The sequence below is a fragment of the Cebus imitator genome, unplaced genomic scaffold (genome assembly GCF_001604975.1).
Source record: "Cebus imitator isolate Cc_AM_T3 unplaced genomic scaffold, Cebus_imitator-1.0 Scaffold327, whole genome shotgun sequence".
Lineage (NCBI taxonomy): Eukaryota > Metazoa > Chordata > Mammalia > Primates > Cebidae > Cebus > Cebus imitator.
In genome coordinates, this window is record NW_016107642.1 from 930,712 (window position 1) to 946,525 (window position 15,814).

Sequence of the window (15,814 nt, forward strand, 5' to 3'; positions counted from 1 at the left end):
AATAAATACAATTTTTGTTCCTTTCTAATCCCTTTTTTCTTTTTTTTGTACTAGGTAGAAACTCCTACTGCAATGTTGAAAAGATATGAGAATGACCATCTCTATCTGCCTGCTGACTTTAAATAATGCAACTAGTATTTTACTATTAAGTGTTGAGTAAGATATTGATAGAGTTATAGAAGTTTACAGTTTGCTAGAATTATATGTTATTAAAAGTTTTTTCTGCATCTAAATATGCAGACAACATTATCTTACTTTCTTAAGCTCATGTAATCTTATAAGTAAATTTTCTAATATTAAACCATCCTTAATTTTTAGAATAAACCATCCTTAAATCACATTTTAAAAATGCATTGCAGGATTATGTTAGCTAATATAACATTGAGTGTTTTTCACCTATGTTTCTGAGACTGGCCTATTATTGTCCTATCTTATACTATTCTTAACAATTTTGTATATCAGGGTCATATAATTCTTATAAGCAGAAGAAACACCTTCACTTTCTGCTCTCTCAAACTGTTTGAATAAAGAAAGGAATCATCTATTCCTGGAGGCTTTGCAAAGCATGCCTAATGACACCCTCTAGACCTCACACTTTTAGAAAGAAATAAATTTATAATATTAATCCAACATATTTAATGTTTGTAAGACTATTTCGAGCAATTGAGTAACCCCTAATCCACTTTTATTAATCCATATTTACCTAAAAAGTCTCCAATTTCATTTAGTTTTCCCATTTAGTGGTATCAAGTTGTTCATAATGTATTGTTATAAATTTAGGCCAGGCGTGGTGACTCATGCCTGTAATCTCAGCACTTTGGGAGGCCAAGGTGTGCGGATCACCTGACATCAGGAGTTTGAGACCAGCCTGACTAACATGGAGAAAATCCATCTCTACTAAAAATACCAAAAATTAGCTGGGCATGGTGGTGCATGCCTGTAATCCCAGCTACTTGGGAGGCTGAGGCAGGAGAATCGCTTGAACCCAGGAGACGGAGGTTGTGGTGAGCTGAGATTGAGCTATTGCACTCCAGCCTGGGCAACAAGAGTGAAACTCCATCTCAATAAATAGATAAATAAATAAGTTCCTACCAAAGCAATACTATGACTCCCTTTTTATGCTAATACTATTCGATTCTGACTTCTCTTTACTCAACAATATTGCCAGATGTTTCTATATCTTAGCAATTCAGGTTCTGAAATTCTCTCTATGGTTTGTCTTTTCTTTCAATTAGTATCTGCTCTTCTATTTATGGTTTTCTTCTTTTTATGTTTTACTTTATCCTAATATTCTTAGTCTAACTTTTCAAAGTAAATACTTGCCTCAGTAATTTTCAATCTTTCTTCTTTTCCAAATACATTCATCTTAGGCTATAAAGGTCCTCCTAAATACTACTTTTTCTTCATTCTACAGGTTTTTATTTATTGTGGTTTCATTGTTCTTCAGTTATAAGTATTTAATAATCTCCATTATGGTTTCTAATTTAGATCATTATTTATTTAAAAACTTGTTCCTTTAGGTGTTTTTAATTCCCACATATAGCAGTTGCACACACAGGACTTATTTGGGTGACACATTCGTTGACAGGTTTGCATGCAAGGGAAGTCCTTCACAGCACGAAACTACCCAAGGCTATGGTGCAGGACAACCATCCAGAAGAGGAACAGGACAAGAGGACTCCCAGGAGAGAGGGGAATTAAAGATGGGGTTCATGTGACAGGGTGATGTCACTCAGCAGCACTTTGGGGAATCACTGGGTCAGAGAATTCTGAAGGGCAGCAGTGGCTTGGGGCCTTTATAGCCACAGGATTTATCTTATCTAGGGCTAACAGATGTGCAGTTTCACAGGATATGCAAAGCAGGCAGACTCTAAATGGCTAAAAATCTGCTTATTTGGGGTATGTTTAAAACAATGGGATGTGTAAAAATTTGAGTTTGGTGCCAGAGAGCATTTTAGCTAACGAGTCTCAGCCTGCTGTGAAGAAATAAACAATGTAGGGGCCAATATACAGAGGACATCTTTGGCTCATTTATGTAACAAGTTTTAAAAAGACATATGCATTAGTTCAATATGCCATGTTGCATGAGCTGCTATGCTTAGCTCTTTACCAATGAGCGTCATGCTGAAATCGTTTATATTTTAAGTCTGCTGCATTAATTCTTAAGCAACTCTTTTAAACTCTAGTAATAATTCCACAATGAATGATAATAAGGCAGTTCCCAGATAGCTACGGCCAAGATCTGTTTTTTCCATATACGTCAACATCGCTGAAATGTAAATTGTTGGAGGGGAAAGAATTACAGTGTTACATCATCTGATTTAATGCTTCATTTAAAAGATAAAGAAATTGAGTCACAGAAAGCTGAAACAATTTGCTTACAGTCACATAGCTAACTAGTACTGAACTAGGATCCAGGTTTCTTGGTTCTCAGTGAGTTTTCCTACCCTACATAACAGGCCAAATCTAGTAGTTATACTAATAATTTTGTGAATAGAATCTACCAGTGGTTTTACTCCAACAATGCTGCATTTACTCCACATACATTCCTCATTTTGTCTTTATCAAAACCTTGTGCTACAGATGATGGAAACAGACTAAAAATGTAAACAGAAATAAAACCAGGACTAGCACATAGGTGTTTATCTCCAAACCCTTCCTCTCTGTGCTACATAATGGTGATAGTGGCAATAGAGCAATAGTTAATAGATACACAGTTCATGCCGCATTGCTTTCCTGAAATTTTATAATGACCAGCATTTTCTCTTACTAACTCAAAGTGTTATTTGAAAAAAGTAATAGTGAACAATTTTATCTATTTTAATTCATTCTTAGCAATAGGTGATAATTTCATTAGGTGTTTTTATGAGTATTGTGCTCCATAACAACTTCATCCTCACAAGAGAGAGAGAGAATATATGAGGTATGAGAGATGCACACTGTGGGCCTGTTTCTTTATTATTTTGTTTTTTAGGCAAAGAAGAGTAATAGAGCACTTACCATGTACTTTTATCAGTAACTCTTATGACCCAGTCTTTTAAACATGTCAGCCTTTGTAGACATGTGTTTGTTTAACTATTATATCAGATTATAAAACTGAAGCAGGGAATGGTTTCAGGTTACTCTGATGTTCCTTTTAGGATTTAAGCACAAATTTTCTTCCTCAAATGCTATTGTAACCAAATGCAAGTCCAGCTGCTTGCTGCCTGAGAAGCCAATCACATAAGAGGTGAGGTAGGGTGAAAGGTAAGCAGCTTTATTAAACACAAGCTGTTCAGAAATGCCTAGACACATGCCTCCAAAAGACCATTTCAAATTTTAGTCTTGGTAAGGAGTTTAGGTAAGGAAACTTGGTATGAGAAACCCACTTGAGGAGTGTGGGGTACAAGGACTACATGTCTCATTCCAATCGCTATCTTGAGTTACTGTCCACCTGGAGTGCGAGCTGGTGCCATTTCAACAATGACTGAGTGATAGATTTGCTGCTTTGAGGTAATCTGTAGATGGGGAAGACTCTACAGTTGAGTTTCTATGCTTGGTTCATTTGAAAATTAGCCCCTGGAACTTCTAAGCAAGCATATAATTAGATAAAGCAGCACAGTGAAGGGAGTGTCCAGTGGGAAGGGAGGGAACCAAAGAATTTAAAAAAGAAAAAAAAGTTTTAAAATTTATTTTGGCTCTTATTCTGGCTGGAAGCATGGAGGGTGTAGAAGAGAAGAAGAAGATGGTTCCTGCTGTGCCAGAGCCCTTAAGAAAAAGTGAAGGAATTTCACAGAGCTGATGACCAAGCGCCTGGAAAGAAGTTTGCCCAAAAGATGTTTCGAAAGGCAAGGAGGAAAATTATCTATGAAAAAGCGAAGCACTGTCACAAGGAATATAGGCAGATGTACAGAACTGAAATTCAAATGGCAAGGATGGAAAGGAAAGCTGGAAACTTCTATGTACCTGCAGAACCCAAATTGGTGTTTGTCATCAGGATCAGAGGTATCAACGGTGTGAGCCCAAAGGTCTGAAAGGTGTTGCAGCTTCTTTGCCTTCACCAAATCTTCAATGGAACCTTTGTGAAGCTCAACAAGGCTTCAATTAACATGTTGAGGACTGTAGAGCCATATATTGCATGAGGGTACCCAAATCTGAAGTCAGTAAATGAACTAATCTATATATGTGGTTATGGCAAAATCAAAAAGAAGCAAATTGCTTTGACAGATAACGCTCTGATTGCTCGATCTCTTGGAAAATATGGCATCATCTGCATGGAGGATCAGATTCATGAGATCTGTACTATCGGAAAACGCTTCAAAGAAGCAATTAACTTCCTGTGGACCTTTAACTTATCTTCTCCACGAGGCAAAATGAAGAAAAAGACCACCCATTTTGTAGAAGGTGGAGATGCTGGCAACAGGGAGGATCAGGGCAACAGGGAGGATCAGATCAACAGGCCTATTAGAAGAATGAACTAAGGTGTCTACCATGATTATTTTTCTAAGCTGGTCAGTGAATAAACAGTACCTGCTCACAGTTGAAAAATAAAATAAAATTGATTTTGAAGTTAAGCTACTTGGTTACAATACAAGTGATATCTTTAAAGCTAATTTTCGCTCCTCAAATTAAAAAAAAAAAGCTGACTGTATGGTAAGCACAAAATTTACATTTATATGCAGATATGAGGAAAGCAAGAGAATCTGCTGTGAAAGGTGAATATTTCAGAAATATTTGAAGTATGCATATTTCAAAGTTATGCTGATAACCTGTCAATCTTGAAACATAGATCTCCTTTAACTAAAGCACTTCACCTGAGTCATGTTAATTTTAGAGAATAACGTATTCTTTTCTTAGTTTATTAGCCCTCATTTCTTGCTTCTTGTACAAAATGTTCCACAAGAAAAATAACACTGATGACCAGGCAACAGCATTTCATAAGTGTCTCTGACATTAATCAGTGCGCTTGAATCCAAGGAGCTATTAATTTAGACACATTTAAATCCTGATTGCATTTTATCCTGCCTTGGCAATGTTCGCAATGTGATCTTCATTAGAATGTATTTTAAGCTTTCACACGCTGGCATGGCCATTATTTGTATCCTGCACCATGAACAGTAAATCATGTGGAAAGTACCTAGATGCAGAGTTCCAGGGTCCAAAATTTGCCTTCTTTTAGTTTTCATTTTTTTACTTTTCTCATGAACTAAAAGGAGGTTCAGAATATAACTATCTCTAAGAAATAAGCACATTAACAAGAATCTCAGATTCCTACCATTTTTAAATCAATTTCAAGATTTCTACCCTGCTCCTTTAGTACCTTTACTTTAGTGGGTCAACAAAAAGTAGTTTGAGTATAACCACATATCTTGGTTCATGTCAGAACTTTGAAGAATTACTTCTATTGTTTTGAGTACTTTGAGAAAATGCTAAAGGGCCTGACATCCTGAAGTTCGTCCTACCACCTCCACGTGTGCATCCCTGACCTGGAAGCTCTTTTAATTAATTTCAGAAAGGGACAGGAGCCCTCATGCTTATTATATTACCCTTAGCAGTGTAGAGCTCTCATATAAGAAGCCAACTAAGGTGCGTTTTCCAGTTAAAAATGTGTGAATTAGGTCAAGTTTGTCATCCAGACCTCACTTCTCATAGCATGTACCCTTTTCTTCTGCTTACCATTTTTTCCTTATCTATGGCATATATTACAGTGTCACATAATGTTAAAAATCATGGCATTTAGAATCAGATACTTCAGTTTATGGAGGCCATAGGCTTCGGACCCCCAAAAGTTTACTAAAAAGTCACTTGTGTGAAAGGAAACTATCTTGGGGCTCCAAAATCACTAAGCTAAAGAAAAAAGTCAGGCTGGAAACTGCTTAAGGCAATCTTGCATCCCACTGTATTCAAAGTCACCCCTCTGCTCACTGCATAAATGCATATCTGATTGTCTCCTTTGGAGAGGTTAATCAGAAACTCAAAAGAATACAACCATTTGCCTCTTACCTACCTATGATCTGGAAACCCCCTCCTCTCCTTGAGTTGTCCTGCCTTTCCAGACCTAAACAATGTTCATCTTACATATGTTGAATGATGTCTCATGTCTCCCTAAAATGTATAAAACCAAACTGTGTTCTGACCTTTTGGACACATGTCCTCAAGACCTCCTGTGGCTGTGTCACAGGCACTTGTCCCCAACCTTGGCAAAATAAACTTTGTAAATTAACTGAGCTCAGTCTCAGATTTTGGGGGTTTATACTTATATGAGGCATGTTGATGAATAGGACAAAAGAAATGTAAATTTATTTAAGGTGTAGACATGAGAGTCTTCAGAATGAAGATCCAACTTTCCACTAAGTAACGGAAGCTTGTATATCATCTTGAAATTGCAGAAAGAATGTAAACTAAAAGTATGTCAAAAAACAGGTTTTTGCAAGGCAAGTTATAGGAGGAAGAAAGGAAGAGACTTGGCTAGATGAACATGAAGTTCCTCTCAGAGGGAATAGATGGTAAATGTTTCTTTTCAGGTTTTTTAAGGTGTGAGACTCTCAGTCTTTCCTGGATCTAGGAAAGATGTGGAAAGCAGGGGTATGGCTTCATCAATGGAGTCTCTACATATGCACATTTTTCCTACCAGAAAACAGCTGTACAAGGCCACTTTTGTTTGCTGGCCAATTAGCAGCCATTTCAAAATATGTCAAAGAAATATATTTTGGGGTGCAGTGCTTTAATTTCCTTCAAGTTTGAATACTAGTTCCCCACTTACAAGCTTATGACCTAAAGCAGTGGTTTTTAACAAGCTAATTTTGCACCTTGCCCCACTCCTCAGTGGGGCTGCGAGTATATTTGGCATTATCTGGTATATCCATCAGTGTTCTCTAGAAAGACACAACTAATAGGACATATATATATATATATATATATATATATATGAAAGGGAGTTTATTAAGGAGTACTGACTCATACACTCACAAGGTAAAGTCCCACAACAGGCCATCTGCAAGCTGAGGAGCAAGGAAGTCAGACCTAGTCCCAAAACCTCAAAAGTAGGGAAGCCGATAGTGCAGACTACAGTCTGTGGCCTAAGGCCGGAGAGGCCCTGGCAAACCACTGGTGTAGGTCTAAGAGTCTAAAAGTTGAAGAACTTGGATTCTGATATTTGAGGGCAGGAAATATCCAGCATGGGAGAAAGATGAAGGCTGGAAGACTCAGCTAGTTTGCTCTTCCATCTTCTCCTGCCTGCTTTATTATTGCCATGCTGACAGCTGATTAGATTGTACCCACCCAGATTGAGGGTGAGTCTGTCTTTCCCAGTCCATTGACTCAAATGTTTATCTCCTTTGGCAACACCTTCACAGACACACCCAGGAACAATACTTTGCCTTCTTCAATCCAACCTAGTTGACACTCAAAACTATCATATCTGGAGATATTTGGAGTTGTCATGAATATACATGGGCTTTGAAGTCAGAAAGACTCTGGGCCTAACTCTTGGATAAAGGAATGTGGTGACCTTGGGCAGATTACTATAGTCTCTGATCCTCACATTTTTTGAAGGTCAAACTAACAAATTTTAAAATATCTTAATCAATGTCTGCTACATGATAGGCACTGGATAAATGTTCAGTTTCTTTCCTGTTTCCAACAGTCTACTCACATCTATCCTTTTCCAAGGGAGACTAGACAAATAAATATTGTTTTCTAGATTGCCCTACTCTACAAAAAATATACATATATATATCATACCGGGGAGATGATGGCCTAGATAATACAGAGGGCTGCAAATCCTCATTGTGCTTAGACTGGGAAAGCATCTCTGCTACCTTTGAGTATATGTTTCCCTGTATTAAGTATAAGGATGATGTAGAGATTCCACCTTAGAACAGCCACAGAATGAAGATTAGAAAAGCAATTTAGTGGTTACAAAACAAAATTTTTAAATAGCATAAACAGGTTTAGAAAATTTGGCAATAGGGGTAAACACATTATTGTGAAATATCTGATTTTGATTTTGTTTTTATTATATACACACATACATACAGATACAAGTATAGGTTGATGGCTCTGAATATGAAAATCCAAAATCCAAAACTTTTTGAGTACTGACATGACATTTAAAGGAAATGCTCTTTGGAGTATTTCAGATTTCAGATTTCCAGGTTAAGGATACTGAACCTTTAAGTATAATGTAAATATTCCAAAATCGGGTACAATCTTAAATTTGAGCACTTCTCGTTCCAAGTATTTTAAATAAGGGATACTCAATTTGTATATACACATGCATACATACACACATATACATGTATGTACATATGTATACATATTATATATATGAAACCCTGATGTAAAATTCACTTATTTTGTGGTAAAAAAAATTTTTGAAAACACTGCATTATATTCAGATTTTAGGGTGTGGTTTTTGTTTCTAACAGGATGTATTCACAATGTGTTATTCAAATGTCTTACCTAGTCAGTCCCCTTTGTGGTCACTGCCATCAAATTCTAGCATGACCAGCCAACATTGGAGTAGCTCAGTCTGTGACCATAAAAACACAATAAGTGTTTCAGTGTAAAGGATTATACATTTATTTTTGGTTTCCTACTTGCCTATGATAATACTCTAAAAAAAGCAAACCATTAATAAATAAATGTTTATTTCAGGAAGTAGTATAATAACAGGTGAAACACCACTCTGATGCCTTCAGAACCATGTCCTACCACCTGCAGAAAAACTTATATGAAGCCTTAACAGATTAAAAAAAAATCTTCCTTTTAATTTTCATTTTCTCTTGTGGAATGGTTAATAATTAGTAGACCAGGGATATAACCCAAAATAGTGCCTCTATATATCAGATATTTTTTTGAGACAGGTTCACATTCTGTCTCCCAGGCTGAAGTATAGTGGCATGATCATGGCTTCCTGTAGCCTTAACTTCCCTGTGCTCAGGTCATCCTCCCACCTCAGCCTCCCAAGCAGCTGGGACCACAGGCATGCACCACCACATCTGGCTAATTTTTCTATTTTTTGTAGAGCCTGGGTTTCACCATGCTGCCCATGCTGGTCTCAAACTCTTGAGCTCATGTGATCTACCTGCCTCATCCTCCCAAAGTGTTGCAATTACAGGCATGAGCCACAGTGCCTAGCCTATATATCAGATTTTAATAGGATAGAGAAATGTGACCCAGATGACAGTATGCATAACTAAAGCAAGGGATGCAATGACTAAATTTGAATGACTAAGACCAAAAAAAATGCTATTTAGTGGGATGTCAACCTGAAATGGAATAATGATAACCTAAAAGGAGATCTCCAGCAACATGTCAATATTAATGATATAAATAACAAGTTGGTATATACCACAAATCTGGATTGGAGGGGGTGACGGTTTGGCTTTGTTTCCACACCCAAATATCATCTCCATTTGTAATCCCCACATGTCAAGGGAGGGACCTGGTAGGAGGTCATTGGATCATTGGGGCAGTTTTTCCCATGCTATTCTTGTGATAGTAAGGGAGTTCTCATGAGATCTGATGTGTTTTAAAAGTGGCAGTTTTCCCCTGCATTCTCTCTCTCTCTCTCTCTCTCTCTCTCTCTCTCTCCTGCTTTCATGTAAGATGTGCCTTGCTTCCCCTTCGCCTTCCTCCATGATTGTATGTTTCCTGAGGCCTCCCCAGTCATATGAAACTGTGAGTCAATTAAATCTCCTTTCTTTATAAATTACCCAGTCTCAGGTAGTATCTTTATAGCAGTGTGAAAACAGACTAATACAGGGAGAAAATGTTTGAAACGGTAAATCGGAATCCCTATGAATTATCACAGACTGGTAAATGACAAATGAAATCTAAGAAGATAAATTATAATAGGGAAGTATAAGGTCCTGTATTTGGATACAAAAAGCCAACCATACAAGTACAAAAAGGGAAAGACATGACTTTGCAACAATGCATATACTTTAAAAAGGAAAAAAGAAAAAGTGAAAAAAGAAAATAAAAAGACTTGGATATTTTAGCTTAAAATGAATTCAAAATAAGTCCACACCTAAAATTGGAATTATAATAGGTTATAATACTAGGTTATATAATTATAATTATGTTATATAATTATAATTATATATGTTATGTAATTATAACCATAGTATTTTAAACAAAGGAATAGACAATCTTTCACAGACCATAACTGAGCATAGACTCAGTTCTGTGAACCATAACATAAAAGTTTGTTTATATGAAAGCAGTCAAACAAATGAGAGAATTTGAAACCATTTTATATGAAGAACAGGTAAAGGAGCTAGAAATGGTCAAACTGAAAAAGAGAAGCCAATGGATGAATATTCAAATTCCTTATGTAAAACTCCCAAAGAAGAAATTGGAACTGTTGGGAGAAAGTTACCACACATCAGCTTTCAACTCAGTGAAGTTTACCAAATAGAGGGAAAATATTTGCTGTCTACGGAGATTGTTAAGTTTCTGGGTAAAATGAAAGAATAAAGTATTCACTTGGAAACCAAACAATAACTTTTCAGGAATATTGCAAATTGGATTAAAGTATTGGAATATTTTACTGTACAATGACCTTTCAGGTCCTGTATTTTTTTTCTTTTTTTTTTTTTTGGAGACGGTTTCACTCTTGTTACCCAGGCTGGAGTGCAATGGCACGATATCGGCTCACCGCCACCTCCGCCTCCTGGGTTCAGGCAATTCTCCTGCCTCAGCATCCTGAGTAGCTGGGATTACAGGCACATGCCACCATGCCCAGCTAAAATTTTTTGTATATTTTTTTAGTAGACACGGGGTTTCACCATGTTGACCAGGATGGTCTCGATCTCTTGACCTTGTGATCCACCGGCCTCGGCCTCCCAAAGTGCTGGGATTACAGGCTTGAGCCACCACGCCCGGCCCTCACGTCCTTTTCAAACTTCAAAGTAAATAATTTTTAAAATAATTACTATATATACATTATTTTGTAACTTTAGGATTGTCCCTAGATGTTTTTAAGAGAAAATGTAAACTCCACAGGATTATAAATCCTTAAACATTTTGAATAATATATATTAGCTGACACTGCTTTGGCATCAGACAAACTTAAAACTTATAGTAATATAGATGTGTATTTTTAAAGGAATAACTATAGCAAACTCCAAGATAAACATCAAGTACTTACATTAATATTAATATGTCACTGATGCTTAAGAGATTAAAAGGGACAAAATTCAGTCTATTTTCAAAATATCTGTATAGTTTTTTTCACACATATAAAAAACTAAATGTATGTCAGATTAGTTTTTCACTGTTTATTTTGGTGTTGGATAAATGTGACCTGAATTCCCAACTTCAGGCTGATCTGCTGGGAGCAAATTTAAGACAGTTGCAGACATCCAGATGTTCTATTTGTTTGGTGGCTGGCAAACAGCCTCTTTAGTTCAAATACTGCCCACATTCACAGAATGGTTTGTTGATTATAAATAAAAATCCCATTAGGACTACTCCTAATAAGATGATAGTCTTTAGATTATTCAATCATTAAAACAACAAAAACAATATGTAAATCACCAAAAAGTTGGATTACCAAAATATTGCTGAATTTTTGTCATTTGTTTACAAATTCCCCTGTGAACAGGCTCTTTCTTATCATTTGTTTGCTTTGGCAGGCCACTTATCAAAACGGAGTCTCAAAAAGCATCCCAAATAAAATGACTGTTTCCACTAATCACGTCGTCAATGGTATTAATCATTCTTACATTTCTAACCACCTTTATCACTGCTTCTGGGAAAGTGACTATATAGCATCTAGGCAGTAATGGATCCTTTAATGTATCATAGCACAGTTTGGCACACAAAACCATAGTATAACATCCTATCATCACGAAACATTAATCCTTCAAATATTAGTTGGTCAGAATAAAATATTTATCCACAATGGTGTACATATGAATACTTGAATTAATGATTTCCAGAAGGTAAGTGTTTTGTGCAGTTTAAAGCCACAGCTATAAATATCAAAAGACAACAGAAAATGGTAGCAATAAGTGAACACAAATGTCCCAATATATTGCTTTTATTTTGGTAATCGTATGCATATTTGCGTTTAAATAATTTTTTAAAGGTAAAAAAGATAATCCTACAACATCATATGTTGTCTGTTTTGCTATAGAAGCCAATCACATTTTCAAATATTCTTTCAGTCACTTTCTCATCATTATTAGTGGACAGTATTAATTCTATTTTGACCTTATAATGTATCACAGAATATTACAAGTACAAACAACAAGGATGAGGAGAAAATGAATATTATGTGCATTTGTAAAATGCCACAGCGATTATTCATTTGTTTACTTGGTCACCTTTTCTCTGGCCAGGAGAAGCTAGGGCCTTAAGCTTCACAGAAAATTTATCTTTCATTTTACATATATGAGAGACCATATGCACGCGCGCACACACACACACACACACACACACATACACACATTCATAAATTATTTTAATCAGTCATAAAGCATTCAACCTGTAAAACCAAACTGCAGGCAAAACAAAAGGTGAGCTACTCATTCCAATTTAGTAATGAATGTCATATTCTTTTGAAAGTGAGGAATATAACAAAGGGCCATAGTGTGACTTTTTTTCCCAAATAAAAATATGTTTCTGGGTTCTTTAAATATAATCTTAGCTCAAAGTAGCTCTAGAAAGCATTCAAGTATTCCCAGGGATGAAATATGATAATATGTTATTTCTTTACCATTGTTTTAGCTAGTTATGCACTTCATTATTATGATAAGGAAATTAAATCAACATATTCATGCTGTTTTTCTTACAAAGACAAAAGGAGCTCCAGTTTGAATCATTGCCAACTTGTCCTTTTTGAGGAGAAATCTCATTACAGAATCTTCACTTTCAGTGCTCACAATCAATCTTTTACTTATAACAAATTAGGAGAGAAGTGGCTTTTCTCACTTGAGACTTGTTTCTACATGTCTAAATATTGAGCTATTCAGGGTCATGATAAACTCCACAAAAAAGAGCTGAAGGCCTTAGACACATATAAGACCTTTGTGTACGTGGTTTTTAAGAATCAGCTTATTTAATTTAAAGCTCTGTTTCTGTGTCTCTGATAATAGGTTATTAGAGATTTCTGTATTTTGTAATAATTTTATAATTTGTTCTAAGTCCTTTAGTTATTTTTCCTATGAAATCTGTGATCAACTTAATCCTGCAATGAAAAATGTTAGGGTATGTCGTTCACTGAATATAGAATATGACCTGCAGTCAACACAAAGTAAGTGAAGAACTCAATGCCTCTATCAAAACTAGCATGAAGCGTTCATTAAGTGTATGAATGTCTTTCTCACATTGCATCACTCTCATACTGACTACTCTTCTGCCTCTCACTTCCACCTTTTATACTCCTTGTGATGACACTGCACCAATCCAGATTATCCAGAATAATCTCCCTATTTTAAGGTTAGCTGATTAGCAATCTTAATTCTTCCTTGCCATGTGAAATAACATATTCATGTTTTCCAGGGATTACAACACATACATCTTCAAAGACCATTTTTCTGCATACCACACCTGCCAATAACTACATGGGTGAGCTTAGAAATGGATCCTTTCACAGCAGAGACTTCAAATGAGCTCCCAGGCATGGCTTATGACTTGAGTGCAGCTTTGTGACAGACCTTGAAAAAGAGGTCCCAGCTAAGCTGTACCCATATTCCTCACCCACAGAAACCAAGATAATAAATGTGCATTATGTTAACTGCAAAATTCTGTAATTTGCTACACAGCAATAGATAACCAATAGTACTTAAAACTAAATTACTGTTTTTATTTGTACATTTTTCCTAGGTCTTATTTTTGCAACCATTTAATTAAAAATAAACGTACCTTATTGATTTCAGGTTGTGGAAATTACAGGTTACATTTAAGTTATTCAAACCAATAGTTAGAATGATCAATTATCATAGTGCTTATAATGAAAAGCTCCAATGTACTACTCTCACATAGTAATTAAATCAACAATAAAAATCACTCTTCTTTTAGTTACATACTGATCCTCATAATATGATTACAGTATAGAAAGATGATCAGTCAGAAAAAATGCATGGTAGCCTAGCCACACCACAATGCTTATAATTATAAATAAATTGTAGTACATTCAACTGAAATTTTAGCTGCTGGAATCAAATTAATGTGTTGCTAGTTACATTTTCACTTTCTCAGAAATTAAGGATGTTTTCTCTTCTTTATAAACAGGGAGCACCAAGAGATAAAATTACCATGAAAACTAAAAAGCTGATTTATCTTGTAACATTTTTGGTATATTCAATGGGTGATACGTATACCAATTGATCTGTAACTGACTCACTCCCTTGGTTAAACCATGGAAATAATAAGTGAAGCTAATTGCCCTAGATAGAACAGAACTCAAGATTCTTTAGCACTATGTTTCTCTCAGCCAAATGAACATTGTTTTCTTTTAATAAATCTTGGAAATTAACAAGCTTTGCCATCCACTAGTGAGAAACTATAAATTTGTACATGTCCATATGTAAGTATTTTTTGGTAACTATTCAGAGACTGCCTATTTAATGCCATTCAGCTGGGTTTCACTGTTACTTCTGGGTAAGGAAGAATAATACAAATGGATTTATAAACTGAAACTGATACAGTGCTAAGCATGTTTTCTTATATTAATACCCCTATTCAGTAGGTATAATTATTCCCATTTTATAGATGAGGAAATTGAGGCAGGGAAAGAATAAGCAACTTGCTTAATATCACATAGCTAGCAAGTGCCAGTGCTAGGATTCAAATTCTGTTTATCCCCTATACTACACAAAAGTTCCAAGAGTTTTAATAGTCTTAATTGTTCTAAAATTCAGATGTCTAAGTAGAAGAACTATATTTATTAATGATATGGATTGAATTGTGTTCCCCCAAAAAATTCATGTTGAAGGCCGGGTGCAGTGGCTCACGCCTGTAATCCCAGCACTTTGGGAGGCCGAGGCTGGTGGATCATGAGGTCAAGAGATTGAGACCATTCTGGCCAACATGGTGAAACCCCGTCTCTACTAAAAATACAAAAATTAGCTGGGCGTGGTGGCGTGCATCTGTAGTCCCAGCTACTCGGGAGGCTGAAGCAGGAGAATTGCTTGAACCTGTGAGGCAGAGGTTGCAGTGAGCCGAGATAGCGCCACTGCACTCCAGCCTGGCAACAGAGTGAGACTCTGTCTTAAAAAAAAAAAATTCATGTTGAAGTTCTAAATTCCAGTACTTCTGAATGTGACCTTATGAGCTCACGAAGGTGGCCCCCAATCCAATATGACTGCTGTTCTTATAAATAGCAGAAATTTGGACAGAGGCAGACACACACAGGGGAAACAATGTGAAGAGACACAGGAACAAGACAGCCATCCACACGCCCAGGAAAAAGGCCTAGAACAGATTATCCCACATAGCCTTCAGAAAGAAACAACCCTGCCAATATCCTCGTTTCAGGTTTCTAGCCTTCAGAACTGTGAGGCTAAGTTCCTGTTGTTTAAGCCACCCAGTCTGTGGTACTTTGTTAAGGCAGCCCTAGCAAATTAATATGATGAGCATTACTTTTTTTCTAGATGGTAATAAAAGTGTGGAAATTTCTCTGAGAAGATTCTATATGGCTGTCAAATGCTGGGCCTGTTTTCTGGTGAATGTTTAAGTTTTATTCCAGTTGGTCATTTCATGCATTATTTTATCGAAGCAAATGAAGCAGTGGTTCAAATATGCAACCTCCACTTACCAAGTCAAGGTGGTCGAATCCTAGGGATGGGATGTCGAATCGGAGCTGCCTGGGGCAGGCGGA

The 15,814-nt window shown here is 36.3% G+C and overlaps 1 pseudogene; it reads left to right on the top strand.

Annotated features, from left to right (window-relative positions):
• Positions 1-3,697: 3,697 nt before the first annotated feature.
• LOC108286726 lies at positions 3,698-4,495 on the top strand (annotated as a pseudogene).
• The last annotated feature ends 11,319 nt before the right edge of the window (positions 4,496-15,814 follow it).